At 37.9% G+C, this 18,192-nt stretch overlaps 1 pseudogene; it reads left to right on the top strand.

Moving 5' to 3' along the window:
- The first annotated feature begins 368 nt into the window (after positions 1 to 368).
- LOC141338677 (uncharacterized) overlaps positions 369 to 18,192 on the top strand; it is an 83,272-nt pseudogene continuing 65,448 nt past the window's right edge.

Here is an 18,192-nt window from a genome sequence, read left to right as displayed (position 1 = left end):
GAATTGTGTCTGGAAAAATGTTGGCTAGCTAATTACTTGTTCATTTAGTAATTACAAAGCTTTTAGTAAAATAAATTAAATACCCATCTTCCAGAACTGTATACCATAACTGCATAGGCTATCAATGTTAATATTATCTAAGATAATTGTGAAGTTGATCAAACATTGAATAGTTCACATTACAGTAACATGAGTTTGTGCCTTTATTTTTTAATTAAAACATCTTAATTGATTAATTCAATAAATAATTGTTCAGTTCATAAAATGCATCATAGCTGTTTTGCATTTCACACTTCTCTCATTTTTATGATTTATTTATACTGTAACGTTTTACTTTCATTTTAGCTCTGCTGGAGGATAATGAGGAGAGAGAAGAGCAGAAACATCATCATGGTCAAAGTAGAGAAAAAACTCGCTCACAGACTGAAAGAGGTCCTTTACTGAAAAGAAGAGACAAGAAACGTTTCACCTGCACTCAGTGTGGAAAGAGTTTGAAAAGCAGGATGAATCTCAACAATCACATGAGGATCCACACTGGAGAGAAACCCTTCACATGTGATCAGTGCGGGAAGAGTTTCACACAATCATCAAACCTTAAAACACACATGAACGTCCACACTGGAGAGAAACTGCATGAATGTGATCAATGTGGAAAAATATTTTTGTGGGCTTCAAGCCTGAAGGATCACCTGAAAGTTCATTCAGAGGAGAAACCACATTCATGTTCTTTATGTGGAAAGAGTTTTTCATGGCTGAAGAGTTTAAAACTACATCAGAAGAGACACACTGGTGAAAAAGCTCATATGTGCTTTGAGTGTGAGAAGACTTTTACGACAGCCGAACAACTGAAACGACACCAGAGGATCCACACTGGAGAGAAACCTTACAAGTGTTCACACTGCGACAAGAGATTCAGTCAGTCAGGAGATCTGAAAAGACATGAGAGGATCCACACTGGAGAGAAACCGTATCACTGCACTGAATGTGGGAAGAGTTTCAGTCGTTCATCAACTTTATGTAAGCATACAATAAACATACACTGTAAGTAGATCATAGATCCAGCAGTTTTAGTTTTAGGTTGCACTTTTAAAGTTCATCTTCAAAACCTTCAGGTTTCATCTGTGAGATTCAGATCAGTTCAGAGATGGACAATATTTAAAAGTTTCATTGTTGTATTACATTATCAAATGATATCATTATACCTCAGCTTTGTTCAGCTCTCTTAAAATGCATGTTTCACTTGTAGTTGTAGTTTACATCAACTCCCTGAGGTCGGCTCATTTTTTTTAGATCAGCGCAAAAGACACTAAAAATGCTCTGTCGGTTTTAGTCATACAAATTGGAGATATACATCATTGGAAACTGTAAAGTGTGTACTTCTATTTGTGCACACTCACAAGAACAGCAGAAAGTTGTGTTTTTTTATTTAGAATAAAGAAAACAAACAGGGTCATTTCTGTTTTCTCTGTCTCCGTGAACTGCTTTTAGAAATGCGTCACTTAAATCATTCAAAATCTGTGAATACTCAGCACACAAACAGAAAAGTGGTATCTACTGAAAGCTTGAGATTTATGCTTTTAAACGAAGTAAGTTTTATCAAAAACAAATAATCTGTGATAAATTAATCTATATGAAACCAAGGAGATGTCTAGTCTATCCAGTTCCTACTAATTATCTCTAATGTGATCGCGCCCACTATCGCGAAATCTTTTGCCATGCAAATTAGCCATGTGCATCTTGGTTACAGTTTGTTACTGAATGAAGATATGCTGTGAGGAATAAGACTTATATTTACCACCATCATAAGTAGGACGCGATGCGACGCAAACCCAGCAGGAGGAGACATTTACACGAGTAAGTCTTACTTTCATTTTCCTACTAGCTTTCGCTGTTATTTACTTTGTCAAAACATGTACACATTTTACTAGTTAGACTTATTACAAACTAAAATTCATGACTTTATCAAATGAAACATTATGAAGTACGTTTGATTGCATTGCATCCCTTACAATGGCAGGATATTTATAATGTTCTAGAAAAACGATGTGATTATGACCGTGAGATGCATTTATGACGATATCTTTATGAATGTAGAATCATACTTTATTTATTTATTTTATTGTATAACAGTGTAAAAGTAATATGAGTGCTTACACTGAATGTGTGTTTACATCACATTTATTAGTAATATAGTGCTAAACGATAATTATAAGTTTCTCAGATATCACATGTCCTTTTTTACATTGGTACAAATTCTAGAGTATAGACTGTATTCTGACAGATGATCCTGATATGATTTTTGATTTGTTTTGTTTTTGTAGTGATCTCAAACCTGCTCAAAAGATGAATCCTGCCCTCTTTCCCTTGAGTCCCTTCAAACTGTTTTCCTCTGAGAGCACTAGAAACTTGAGATGTTCAACTACACTGATATTCTAGTGTAAAACAAGTTTTTGACTTTTTTTGTGTGCACGCAAAATAGCAGGTACGATTTACTTGTTTCATTTGTTGAACAGAATTCAGAAGAAGTTTTCAGGAATGCCACAAAGTCTGTGCGCATCTGTGTGGTAAGATGAGGGAGCTCAATAATGTGTCTTTGACCTTCATTATGTATGTTTTGTTTATACAGTGATAGTAAATAAAACAAAAATAATCTGAAACTCCATTCTCTGAATCTTCTCACATTGTTTCCTTACCTGCTATAGTCAAGTCAGTCATTGATGGGGCCATTAGGGAGGGCTCTTTTGTCTTTCAGGTGTGAATTGCTAAATATTCATGGGTCATTGCCACACCTATGAATAATCCCTTTCGATCACAAAACATGTTTTATAAAATTTACATCAATGTATTGTTTTCTCTGAACGAGTGAACAAGATGATTTTCACATCATTTGGTTGAAAAAATTCTAGCCCACGACATCCAATTATCTAAAGTCTTGTAAATAAATGTCCTGTATGTGCTTCATGGCCTTATTTCATTGACTTCAAAACTTTAGATTTTCAATAACCACGCATAAACATAGTTTTCTCAAAAACACAAACATGCACATTAATGTTGCTTGCATATTATTGTAGCCCAATATGTGCTGATTACAATGTAATCTGACTTTAACCATTCATATGTTTTTAAGATACTGAAAAAAGCACAAATGTCAGGGCATGTCAAAACTTCAGGGCCACAGAACACCTCAGACCCCAGAGGGTTAAGATTATAAAGCAGTTTATCAGATTTAGTGTTTGTCTACAATCTACAAATCTAATCCTTAAACTAAATTGTCTTTAATAAACATGTTTTGATCAAATGGTCAGTGAAATGAGGTTTGATAAACATTCAACACCAGAAAGCCAAACTAAGTATGATCTGGGCTCTAGAAAGCATTCAATTGATGTCACTTATTGGTTGTTGCCATTTTTTTTTATGCTTTCGTTTTAAAAAGGAGGAGATGAAATAAACTGAATTTTTTTTGTAACAGTGTCAACTGAAATTGTTTTTGATACGATATACGTTTTTAATACAGTATGTTTTTTAAATCGATTCTAATTTTTACCAAATGATATTGGATCTTAAATCAATTCAGTTAATGAACAGAACATTGTAGCACACATTTACCTCAGAAAAAACATTCGGTGACCAAAAAATGTTAGTCAGCTTGGAAAAATGAACTCTAGATAGGAGCATTTTGTTAAAGGTGCCATAAAATGGAAATCTGTATTTACCTTGGCATATTTGAATAATAACAGTCCAGCACATGGACATGACATACACTGTTAATTATTTCCCTGTTAAATAACAGGAAATTACTGGCAGCAGGGTTACCATTATTTTCCTGTTATTTTAACAGTTAATTACTGTAAATGTTTTTTTACAGTGCACTCCCCGTAATGTTTTTCAACAGGAATTTACTGTGAATCACAGAATAAAACAGGAAATAACTGGCAGCAGTGTTACCATTATTTTCCTGTTAAATCACCATTTATTTTGTTTCCATTAAATATTAATTATGTTTAGCATATTAACGTGTACCACTGATTGTTATAGACATATTCTAGCTTGAGATAATACAAGAATTGGAATAATCCATCAGATAACACTTAAGTGAAAGAAAACAAATAGTTCCGTGTTGAAATTAACTTTTTTTATTGTAATACAAACACTGATAGGTAAACACATACAAATGTAGGCACACATGGATCAGACCAATCACGGATATCATCTTCATTGCTGACATCTGTGGTCACTGAACGGAAAATAACAACGGTGTCTGTTTTAAACTAGCAAAGACACTTGCGTTTGGCTCTTCGCTGCGTCGGTGCAAGATAGGGCCCTAAACCTCAACATTTAATGATCCCTGAACTGCTGCTAAAATTCAGCTAAAAAACTCAAACCAAGGATATACACTGTGACTCCTCCTGGTCACATAAAAATGTTACACATAGGCTCAGATTAATCACAAACAAATCTCATTTTCTCATGTTCATGGCTTAAAAAGTAGCAAATACATTTTTAAACCCAAATGCATTGTTCATTATAACAAAATACTGAACCTCAACACTTACAGTTACCTAAACCATTAAAATTCAACAAGTATGAATACATTCAAACCAATACTTAAAGGATAAATATTGCCAAAATGCAACCTGGGCTGTTTTTTTTTTTTTTTTACTGTAAACGAGACAAACTTATATCTAAAAGCATAATTACGACAACCGAGCCGTTTTTGTGATTGACCGTGATTTAGTTTTGTGGTCAGTGGCCGGTGAATGGGAGAACTAGAGGCATATTTTTGAGCGTATCAAAATCGATATTTTTACAACACTAAGAAGGCTGGACACACCATGAAACTTTGCTCGAAGTATCGTCTGGGTCTCTACACATGAACTCCAGCATTGAGAACATTGTTCATGTACACACAGTTCACTAAAAAGAACATTTTTGAACAACTCACTTTCACTGTTTGAGTCTCCATTTTGCCAGTCAAGAGGAATCAATCTCAGAGTGTGAGATTCTTATATGTGAATGTTTCTTATATGAGGCTCTTTTTACTAGAAGGTTAATATTGTTTTTCACTTACGACAAAACAACGAATTGTTTTTCACTTACGACAAAACAACGAATTAGCCGTGCATTTACATGGAAATATGCTTTAGGAGCTATCCATCTTCACACCCCTCAGTATTACGTCGCATTCGGAGATCGATACTTCTTGACTGGCAAGACGGAGACTCAAACAGTGAAAGTGAGTTGTTCAAAAACGTTCTTTTTAGTAAACTCTGTGTACAAAAACAATGTTGTCAATGATGGAGTTCATGTGTAGAGACCCAGGCGATACTTCGAGCAAAGTTTCATGGTGTGTCCAGCCTTCTTAGTGTTGTAAAGATTATTGATTTTGATACGCTCAAAAACATGCCCCTAGTTCTCCCATTCACCGGCCACTGACCAAAAAAACGAAATCACGGTCAATCTAAAAAACGTCTCGTTTGTCGTAATTATGCTTTTAGGTATAAGTTTGTCTCATTTACAGTAAAATAAAAAAAAAAAACAGCCCAGGTTGCATTTTGGCAACAGTTATCCTTTAACACTTAATGGAACTCTTCATCAATAAAGAGCAATAAACAATAAAAACACTTTCACTGCTTAGAACACTAACCATTTTCTCAAAGCACACAATGAGGATCCTTTGCAAAGTCTTGGGTCTGTATAAGAGAGAGAGAAAGAGAGAGAGATGAGTTTCATAGTTTCACATGTTTAATCCAAAATTATATCAAATGACTTGACCTAACTAAAGGTGTGATGAGTACAATTCATTGAAAGAACAAAAAAGAATGGCAAAAGAGCATGAAAGAGGAGTTCAGCATTGTAACTTTGAAAGGCAGTTGAGAATGAACATTAGAATGAATTTCCCCAGCCTCCTGAGTCTTTGCTGTTTGAACATGTGGGCAATGTATACATCTTACTCACCATTTTCAAATGAAATCCCACTGAAAGTCCATGAGCTTGCGCAAGAGGCTGGTGTGTGAATTGACGGTTCTTCTTCTCTTCCCCTTTGCAGCCTTTGTTAGTTTTTCTGGGTTTATACCCACAAAGCATCTGAAAAATTACACACTGGTTAAAAATCTAGTAATTCACACAGACTAACAGCACAACAAAGACAACAAATGTATGAACTATCCTCAACATGCACTATCTTCTTGCCTCTGTGACTATTGTAAGCTGCACTAAAACTTTTTAACTTTCTTTTTCGGGATGATTTCAACTCTCTAAATCAAAGTTAATTGCAAAATCCCATCACCAGACCTGTTGAAACCATGCTTGAGACACAGCTATAGGCCAGAAAAAAAATGCAGGTGTTAACAGACAATATCTTACCTCTGGATGAATTCAAGCGTGCAGGCTGCCTCCTCCTGGTACTATAGGTTAAAGATGTAAAAACAGGAAAAAAAAACAAACAAAAAAAAAAAACACCAACCCTGTCACAAAGTTGAAAAGAAAAGTTTTAACTGTCAAATTTCTGTTTTAGTTTTCATTTTTAATACAGTTTAGTTTGATACCATTGAATTCACCACATACAACACTAAAGCCAACTGTCTTATCTAAAACCGACTTACCAAGAAGTATCAGACGAGGAGTTGCAGGAGAGAGAAACTCTCAAGGTCAGCTGCAGTGGCATATGCCTAGGACATAGAACAAATTAAACACAATATTAATGACATAAGACTACCACTGAGTGAGATAGATAGATATATAGATAGAATGAGATATAACAAATAGTCACACCAGCATGTCTGGTAGCCCAAACAGCTATAATCCATCAAAGACGAGCAGCTGACATGAATTCATCAAATTTGATACTGTATTTATACAGTCTTAGACCAACTATTAGCATCATAGACAGCTATCAGTAAATAGATTTATGTTAGCCGTTTGATTTTCAGGATGAATCTGCTTTAACCAGACGTGCACATAGCAAGAATGCCACACAAACTTTACAAGGGGAATGCTACTTAAACTTTATAGGCCTAACGTTAGCCTATTATTGTATATTTAATCGTATACATAAATGGACATTAAAATAATAGCGTTGTTTCTAAAATTAATGGACAAACTATCGCTAGCTTGAATCACCTTGGCTCATTAGCAGTTATTCATGTCGTGTAAATCCGTGGCGTTTAGTATAACGTTACATCAGCATCACTGATAGACATTAAAATTATGCATGACTTTCAAAAAATTCTTTAATCTCACCGGATTGTGATTTTGGTCGATGTTACCACCGCGATCTTCCGACATGGATCTCCGTGTTCGTTGCTTGCAGGTTCAAATGCCGCCTTCTACGCTCCTACCGGTTCCCACTCCAGAATGCAAAAAAATACTGTATGAACATGTTATTTCCGATAGTGGCGCCAAATAAAGTGGAAGTGTATGGTTGCATTAAAAAAAGGGTATTACACCCACGATAACAAAACAAATTTGCGTATGCGCAGAAAACACCGCAAACTTTCTTATTTCTGTCTGTGGAATAGGCTATGCAAGATTATTCTTGATAACATTTGCAGTCAAGAAATCAGGTGTTTAATTTGTCTAATCTTCATTCAGTAAATATTTACAATATATACAATATACATACAATATTTAGTTTGTTAGTAATGGATTTGCACCGTCGACTATTGATTGAATCAGTCGTTGTTTAGCAACCTAAAAAACGAAATGAAATTGCTAACTTCTCCACTGATAAATTATAACTTTTTTATAATAAGCATAAAATTGCATATCAGCATTTATCTCCATAACGTTACATACCAGACCATCTAACTCTATCCGACATCTTGAGTTTTCGATTTTGCGGTTAAATAACAAAAATGAGGTGTTATTTAACAATGTGGTGTTAAATAACAAAAATGAGGTGTTATTTAACATATATTTACTAAAATTGACAGTAAGGTGCAGTTATTAAAAATAACAGGTTAATCATGTTGAAATTTGGGTGTAAATTAACAGAAACATTTAACAGTGTACCATGAGTCTCAAACACCATCGTTTCCTCCTTCTTATATAAATCTAGTTTTTGCAAAACACCACTGAAAAATGGGTAAATTCCAACATAACAAAGACTATTACGCAATAGTCGGGATCGTTAATAGTTACGCCTCCAACATTTGCATCGCCCTATCATCATATGATCTCCAGATAGGATATTGTGAAAAAACAAAGCAAGGACAATAGTAAAAATGGCAGATCACAGAAATAAATGTTATGTTCCAGCTTGTGCAGGAGATGTTAAGTGCAGGGATGGGTTGGTGTAAAATAAGGCGAGCCACTGAAGAGACATGGTTAGCTTCTTGCTAGCGGTAGCCTGTTACAATGCAGTACATACGATTTCACTTACCACATAAACAGAGAGATGATTTACAGATCCTGATCACTGCTGACAGCATCTAAACTTGTAAGTACTGCCTGTAGTATAACGTTACACAGAGCACATGTAATCACCGATCTCAAAAGTGAAACTAAAAAGTGGCAGTTTCAATGCCCCGCATATTAATAGCGGCTCGAGCTCCATAATTAAATCTATATTTTCTCCATGTGTTTCCTTACAGCTGTGTGAGAGCGAGCTGCACTGTGAAACAGCCAATCAGAGCAGAGCTCCTCATTTAATATTCATGAACCTTCCAAATAAGGCAATAACAGAGCATTTCATTCTAGGGACAAATCCTAGGGTTGTAAATGGAGCTGTAAAACCGTTTCTGGAGAATTTGTACCCTTTTCTATGCCATATACCTTCTATGTAGATATAAGAGAACAATTTAAAATATTGTATAAATGCATTCTATGGCACCTTTAAATATAAGCACCATATAAAATAATAATTATAATTGTTCTGTTTTTCAATATTTAATTTATGATTGAATAAATGTGTCAAGTTTATGGGACATTCACTAGTTAAATGTTTATATTTCAAAATCAAATTGGAGTAGAAATATTGTTATGTAATTTATGTAATTAACCAAAAAAACAATATGAAAACGTTCTATTCTTGTAGATATATTTTTACATTTTTATATGAATTATATCGCCTAACTGTACATTTTGTATTGTTTTTTTTTTTAGTAATGCGTGTGTAAAATGCATGTGTACACCACTTATGGTGTATTTTAGAAAACACAGATGTAAGATATACTGTAATTTAGCTTTGCAACTGGCCCCTACTTCATTTTTATTCTCAGGAGATGCTTTGTTATCTTATTGGTCAATAAAGAGAGAGATCTGTCTCATTCATTTTCACGTTTTACATTTGCTTCAAGTATTAAACTTTAAATGTCCGTTGTTATTGTCTGCTGATTCTTCTTGCAGCAAGAACAAACAATTTCATCATTTTATTTACACCTAAAAGCCATGAAATATTATGTTTGCTAATATTGGGTCTTTCCATATTTATGATCATCTACGGTTGGTTTCGCCTCGCGGTGATGACCTCATCGGTCGCGGGAGCGCGCGCTCAGTGTGGCGGGTTTTTTGAGGTAAACAGTTCACGCTATTTCACTTTATTGTAAAATACATTTTATACCGTTTGTTTGAGCGACATTTTTACAGAATCATATCTGAATTATTTTCATCAGGCTCGGTGCTATGTGTGTGTCTGCTAACACTTATATTTACACAGAGTTTTATGATTTAAATCGACTGTCAGCATCAATTGATGGTTTTCTGTTTCTCCTCACATAGAAAACGGTAAGATGTTGGGAGATACTTTGTTGTTATGAATGCTGTAAATAATATTCAAACTTTATTCGGATTTATTTTGACAAGTTTGATAAAGATGAGCTTTTACCAGCAAACACTCAGAATAAAGTGAGATGAGATTTGATCCTGAATGGCTTGTTTAATGAGTGTTTATAGTCTGAGGCTCATCAATATGATCAGATCTGCTGAAAATCCTCTATTTCATTTTCAGTAGATCCTGTTTTCACCTTCATGATGCTGATGACTTCTAATTACCACATTAAGCTCATTTTATTGGTGTCAACAGATTTAAACAACAACATCAGCTATTGTGACATTACAAGATTCAACTATCACAGCAGTGTTTATTTATTAATCTGTGATAAACCATGTTTCATATAAAACACAAAGTTAAAACATAAACAAATTAGGTTAAACTGAATTCATTGGTGGATTATTTTCTACCTTGCACATTTCTAAAATTATATTGATATGCTTGTTTATTCTTTCACTTTTTTCAATTCTTACATTGTTTATATTTGGTGTCTTAATAGTTTTTGTTTTTTCTATATTTATGTGCCTTGGTATATTAATGAGAGAAAAGATAAATAATAATAGATAATGGATTTATTGCTTTTTTTGTATTTCAGCCTACAAATACAAGCATCAAATCATTAGAAAGAAGTGAAATCTGCAGAGAGAGAGTTTATTGAAGGACAGTGAGAACATGAGAGATCCAGATCCCTGCAGAATGAAACACACTGAAGAACAAACAGGTTGGTGATTATTCTTGATCCTTCATCAGTGAGGCTGAAAAAAAATGCATTTTAAAAAAGTTAATCAGATTTAGTGTTTATAGTAGGAAAAAAGCAAACCAATGAATAATAATATAGAAATGTTGAGAGCACATTATTGTAACGTGAAAGTAGATGAGTATAATCTCTCCATTCACACACAGATTTCCTTTGTTCTTGCACAAAACTCAAACTGTGTTCATGACTAGATATTAATTCTTTTCACCCCTGGATTAAATGTTGTCAAAAGTTATCAACCAATCAGATTTACACAAATGACTGATGAAAATACTGTGTGATCTCTTATTGTCTGATAGAGATCTGAGCCTGGAATTCATTTGACAATCAAACATGGATCTGTAATTTATTTATAATTTAATAATGTTCAGTCATATAGTACAGGGTTTTTGCGGGTTATTAAAAAGTATTAAAAGTCATTAAATTGATTTTGCCAAAATTAAGCCCTTAAATTGCATTAAAAAGCATTAAATTGTTTTAAACAGGCATTAAAACATTAGATAGTGTTGAAGAAACAAATATTAACAATGTATCTTGAATGTCGCCTGTATAATTAATAACTTTGATTTACTGTCGCGAAGGATGATCACGGTACCAGTTTGGTAATTGCTTCTGGTCGGTGCAAAATTGTGTGAGCGGCCAGTTTTAGCCTTTTAGAGTTCGAAGTTTATTAATTTTTTCTATTCAGACTTCGTATTTGAAATTTTGAAATCTGCAAATAATCGCTGACATTTTAAGCTGTCTCCTGATCCATTTCTAATTAGGTTCAGCAAGTAATGTATGTTCATTGTTGCCTCATTGTAAGACCGCAAGGCATTATACAGTAATATACACGCATTCATAACACAGCCGTTTTAGTTCAGGGCTCGAAAATGCGACCGTTTTGGGCAAATTTAAATTTAATCTGCGCAACCTCAAATTATATTTAGGAGCATTTGTGCGAGAAATTGTGTTGCGACTTGGTTTCATTGCTTTACAAAACTTTGGCTAGTCTAACTACTGCACAGACTGTTGTGAGCTGAGACAGTGACAGGTTCGCCGTTCTCTCTTTTGATTTGGACAATTAAAAGGTCTCCACAGTCTGCTCTGGAAGAAATCTGCTATATTTCGTGTTACAGCGTACATTCTGTCAGAAACAATTCTGCCGCCTCCGTCTAATATACTGTACAGCGCAGCATACATTCACATCAGATGATAACTCAGCGGCAGAGTTCCACTCATGCAGGAGCGTAATTTCCACTGGGGACATGCTTTTCAAAATCCTGTTGGTGTCCACCCACTTTCAAATGGTTTTGTAAAAGTAATCTCTTGTATTGTAGAATGCACGCTCCGCGCCGTCTAGAGTTTAAAACGAAACCAATAGTAAAGCGAACACGCATTCAAAATCAATTTTAATACCCCGCGTTTAGAGAGCAACTCCCCAATACACGCAAATTAGGCTACAGTAAATATCTTGGCTGTTATGTGGGCTATAAGAAGTTGCGTAGTGTCTGTAGCTCTGTGTCATGCTTAAAAAAATTCGGTCTCTGTTTGCACTTAGAATATTGAAAGAGTAACCTACTTTGATCAAGCCTGCGTTCATTGTCTATAGGACTAAGAAAGAAGTGTTGTTTATTTTTTGTTGTTTTACTGTAGATTGTTTAAAAATGCAGTGGTTGCCTCTAATAAATGGCTGTACCTATAACAGAGAAAATAAACATCTTGTTCATGTACTCATATTTTCATTTATTCTTGTCCCTTGCTTAAGGCATAAAATAAATATATAGAAAAGGCTTTCAGAATCAGCCCGTTTGCTTGTAAAACATCTGCAATCAGAATCGACCATGAAGAATCAAGATCGGCGCATTACTAAAAAGAAATTGGGTGCTCCTAAACATTTTTTGGTGCTCCTAACTTTTTGAAGTTGGGGACACCAGTGCTACCAGGTAAAAAAAAAAAAAAGTTAACTTCAAGCCCTGTAGTTATTGGTTGCGTATGGAATTAAAAATGTTAGAAATGGCATTAAAAAGGGCATTAAAAGGGCATTAAATAAGATTTGAAAATCCTGTTTAGTAATTACCAAGCTTTTAGTAAAATAAATTAAATACCCATCTTTCAGAACTGCACCATTACTGTATAGGCTATCAGTGTTAATATTATTTAAGATAATTGTGAAGTTGATCAAATTCACAATTCGCAATCAAATTAATTAAATAAATAATTGTTAATTTCATAAAATTACATAAAATAGATCATAGCTGTTGTCTGCTTTCACATTTCACACTTCTCTCATTTTTATGATTTATTTATATTGTAACATTTTACTTTCATTTTAGCTCTACTGGAGGAGAATGAGGAGAGTGAAGAGCAGGAACTTCATCAGGGCAAAACTAGAGAAAAAACTCACTCACAGACTGAAAGAGTTCCTTCACTGAAAAAAAGAGACAAGGAAGGTTCCACCTGCACTCAGTGTGGAAAGAGTTTGAAAAGCAGGATGAGTCTCAACATTCACATGAGGATCCACACTGGAGAGAAACCCTTCACATGTGATCAGTGCGGGAAGAGTTTTACAAAATCATCAAACCTTAAGAGACACATGAACATCCACACTGGAGAGAAACTGCATGAATGTGATCAATGTGGAAAAATATTTTTGTGGGCTTCAAGCTTGAAGGATCACCTGAAAGTTCATTCAAAGGAGAAACCACATTCATGTTCTTTATGTGGAAAGAGGTTTTCATGGCTGAAGAGTTTAAAACTACATCAGAAGATACACACTGGTGAAAAAGCTCATATGTGCTTTGAGTGTGAGAAGACTTTTGCTACAGCTGAACATCTGAAACGACACCAGAGGATCCACACTGGAGAGAAACCTTACAAGTGTTCACACTGCGACAAGAGATTCAGTCAGTCAGGAGACCTGAAAACACATGAGAGGATCCACACTGGAGAGAAACCGTATTTCTGCACTGAATGTGGGAAGAGTTTTAGTCGTTCATCAACTTTACGTAATCATACAATAAACATACACCATAAGTAGATCATAGATCCAGCACTTTCAAGTCTGAGGTTTCATCCGCATCAATCGTGACACTAATGGATAGAGGATTCAAATCTGTCAAACCAGCCAGAGTGAGAGACAGGACTAAGAAACATCATCTAGAGTTTTCACAGTGAATAAAGTTCCTCTTCAAGACCTGAAAGTTTTACCTGTGAGATTCAGATCAATTCAAAGATGGACAATATCTGAAAGATTCATTGTTGTATAAAAATTTTCAAATGATATCATTATGCTTCATTACTGTTTTTGTTCAGCTCTCTTATAAAGCATGTTTCACTTGTAGTTTGTTTACAGTAAGTTTAAAGCAGTTAATCAGATTTACCGTTTGAAGTAGAAAAAAAACATAAACCAATGAATAATATAGGGGAGACTTTCAATGTTTAAAAACATGTTTCAAAATCTTTTGTGATACAAAACAAATACTGAAACTCTGAAAACTGTCTTTAATTTTCTTGTTTTGATCGAATGGTCAGTGAAATGAGGTTTGATAAACATTCAACACCAGAAAGCCAAACTAAGTATGATCTGGGCTTTTGTTTATGTATTTATTTATATCTTGTTCACTATTTTTGTACTCTAGAAAGCATTCAATTGATGTGACTTATCGGTTGTTGCCATTTTTTAAATGCTTTCGTTTTAAAAAGGAGGAGATGAAATAAATGGAAATTTTGTTGTAACAGTGTTGAGTGAAATTGTTTTTGATACGATATTAGTTTTTAATACAATATGTTTTTTAAATCGATTTTAAATCAAAGTTTTTAATGGATTCTAATTTTTACCAAATGATATTGGATCTTAAATCAAGTCAGTTAATGAACGCAACATTGTAGTGCACATTTACCTCAGAAAAAAACATTCGGTGACCAAAAAATGTTAGTCAGCTTGAAAAATGAACACTATATAGGAGCATTTTGTTAAAAATATGCACCATATGAACATTTTAATTAAAATTGTTCTGTTTTTCAATATTTAATTTATGATTGAATAAATGTGATTGTTTTTGTGACAGTGTCACGGATTGGCCAGGTTCTTCCACCTCACTCACTCAAAGATCACGCTCACCTGAATACTAATCAGTCACACCTGCACGCAATCATCACGGCACATACAAAAGCACACCACACACAGTCACCAGTGTCCGGGCTCGTTACTTTGTAAGCAGACTCACTCAGGACTCCAACAAAGATCTCGAGGTATTCTGAATACTCACCTGTGGCTACTTACCTGTCTTGTCGTCTATTCCCAGTCCAGTCTGTCTCGTCAGCCGATCACCGCCTCCAGTGTGTGTGTGTGCACCATAAGCCTGCATCCAGTCCTTCCTTCGACGTCCTCCCACATTCGTTCCTGCAAAAAGGGAAAAGAACTACTTCAGCCATCCGTCTAACATCCATACTACATCAAACTTCTGGACAGTTAACTTACCCGGTTCTGCACGCCACCATCTACATTGCTCTGCTGAAACTCAATAAACCTTGTTACGTTTTCACTCACCTGTCTTGTCAGTCTGCTTCCCTAACAGAAGCCCGGACCTACAGACAGCATCGGCGGAGCAATGGATCCTTTTCAAGAGCTTGTGGATTCACTCCGAAAGGTTTTAATGGGACCTTCCAACGCTATTCCCACACCACCGTGTCCCACAGCTCCACCGGAACCCAGCACTTCCTTGGCACCCGTTCCATCCAGTCCCATGGCTAGACCAGCGCCCTACTCAGGCGGGGCAGAGGAGTGCAACGGATTTCTTCTCCAATGTTCGCTAATATTCACCATGCAACCTGCTTTATATCCAACAGATCAGTCAAAAATCGCATTCATCACTTCGTTGCTCACCGGACCTGCATTGAAGTGGGCTGACAACATCTGGCGCCAAGCCGGGCCAGCGACCAGCACCATCCAGAGTTTCATCGCTCACTTTAAAGAGGTTTGTGGCACTTCAGATGAAGCGATCTCCGCAGGAGAACAGCTCTATCATTTAAAACAAGGGAGTATGACTACTCAAGAATATGCTTTACGTTTCCGTACTTTAGCAGCTGCCAGCGGATGGAATGAGAGATCGCTGTTAACCACCTACCGGCTCGGCTTGGAACCCAAGCTTCGTCTCCAGTTGGCAGCATTGGATGACTCAATGGGTCTAGAAAAATTCATCCAACAATCACTTCGCTGTTCTGACCGTATTCAATCATATCACGCCAACGCTGACACCACTGCAACTGCACTCCTCCGTTCGCCTGAGTCAACCGCTCCTCCAGAACCAGAGGCTATGATCCTGGAAGCTGGAAAACTATCATCTGCTGAGTGACAGAGAAGGCTGGCCCGGGGTTTGTGCATGTACTGTGGGGCCAGCGGACATATCCGTATCAACTGCCCCATTCGTCCCGTCCGTTCCTTGGTGAGTGGTCTGTGTTCCGAAATAGAAAATCTTCACCCTCTGACTACCAATGTTCAGTTGTCCTCTCTGTCATTCTCTGTTACAGTCGCGGCCCTCATCGACTCCGGGTCAGCCGGCAACTTCATCTCGGGCACCCTCTGTCGCCAGCTCCAACTCCGAACTGAAGCCTCATCAGCAGTTTACCAAATCGAACCCATAACCAGCAAAATCACCACCCGTACTCGGGTCCATCGCAAATGTGAAAGCATCAACCTACAAATAGGAGTCCTTCACAAGGAGTCAATTCAGTTTCTGGTTCTGGAGGTCGCATCCATGGACATTATCTTAGGGCGCCTGTGGCTGGTGAAGCACAATCCCATCCTCTCTTGGGGCAACGGTGAAATCATGAAGTGGGGACCCGAATGTGCAGATACCTGTTTTCCAGAGCTTCCACTTCCTGTCAGGAAATCCTTACCAACATAAGTCACGTCAGTTGAAAGTCCAGTCGAGAAACGATCTGTCCAGATCCCAGAATACTATTCGTCCTTCCAGGATGTATTTTGCCCCAAGAGAGCTTCCCAGCTACCTCCACATCGGCCATGGGACTGTGCCATTGACCTAGTTCCGGATGCTCCAATGCCCAGAGGTAAGATCTACCCATTATCGCTTCCGGAGACTAAGGCCATGGAGGAGTACGTACAAGAAGCTCTGAACCAGGGATACATCCGACCCTCCACATCACCCGCAGCATCCAGTTTCTTCTTCGTGGCCAAGAAGGATGGAGGGCTGCGGCCGTGCATCGATTACAGGACTCTGAACCAAGGCACCGTCAAGTTCCGATACCCACTTCCTCTCGTCCCTGCGGCCCTTGAACAGCTCCGATCAGCCAAGATCTTCACGAAGCTGGACCTCCGCAGCGCGTATAACCTCGTGAGAATACGTGAGGGGGACGAGTGGAAGACCGCGTTTGTGACTCCAACTGGCCACTACGAATATCTTGTCATGCCCTATGGTCTGGTCAACGCCCCCTCCGTATTTCGAAATTTCATCCACGAGGTACTCCGGGAGTTTCTACATCGGTTTGTTATCGTCTATATCGACGATATTTTGATCTACTCCCGGAGTGAGGCCGAACATCGCCACCACGTTGCGGAGGTCCTCCAAAGCCTACGTGAGCACCAGTTATACCTCAAGGCTGAAAAGTGCTCGTTCCATCTCCAGTCCGTCCAGTTTCTGGGATACATTATTGATCAGCAAGGTGTTCGCATGGACGAGGGGAAAGTGTCAGCAGTCGTCTCCTGGCCAGAACCCACCACCATAAAAGAACTCCAGAGATTTCTTGGCTTCGCAAACTTCTACCGTCGCTTCATCAACAATTACAGTATTCTCACGGCTCCATTAACCAACCTACTCAAGGGGAAATCTCGGACTCTCCAATGGACTCCCGAAGCTGCCGCAGCCTTCCAGTCCCTCAAGGCCGCGTTCACCCAAGCTCCACTCCTGACACATCCAGATCCAGATCCAGATCATCCATTCGTGGTCGAAGTGGACGCATCCACTACTGGCGTCGGAGCTGTCTTGTCCCAACACCACGGTACTCCTCCACGTCTCCATCCGTGTGCTTACTTCTCTAGGAAGCTCAACCTGGCGAAGCAGAATTATGACATCGGCAACCGGGAGTTATTGGCCATCAAGCTCGACCTGGAGGAGTGGCGGCATTGGCTGGAGGGAGCTCAACACCCGTTCCAAGTGATCACGGACCACAAAAATTTGCAGTACCTCCGCGACGCTAAGAGGCTCTGTCCACGGCAGGCACGCTGGGCCTTATTCTTCTCCCGTTTCAGCTTTAAAATAGCCAATCGTCCAGGCTCCAAAAATATCCGTGCAGATGCCCTCTCTCGACTCCACGACTTCCATGATTCTCCAGAGACATCCACGCCAATACTCCCGAGAAACATCTTCGTCGCTCCCATCGACTGGTCCAGTCCTCCAGCCGTCACCACTCCAGCAGCCAGATCTCTGCCGGGTTGCCCACCAGGACGTCAGTTCATCCCTCAGGAACAACGGGTAGATCTTATCCACTCAACACACACCTCCCTGGGCACTGGGCATCCAGGGGCCAACACCACCCTCTCGCTGCTGTCAGAGCGCTTCTGGTGGCCAGACATGGCAAGGGATGTGAGGCGCTATTTCCAAGGCTGCAAGGATTGTGCCATCTCAAAGACTCCCCGACATCTACCTGCAGGAAAGCTCCATCCCTT

This window comes from Garra rufa, chromosome 7 (genome assembly GCF_049309525.1).
Source record: "Garra rufa chromosome 7, GarRuf1.0, whole genome shotgun sequence".
Lineage (NCBI taxonomy): Eukaryota > Metazoa > Chordata > Actinopteri > Cypriniformes > Cyprinidae > Garra > Garra rufa.
The sequence above is the reverse complement of the archived record's forward strand: the minus strand, read 5'-3'. Positions and strand labels throughout refer to the sequence as shown.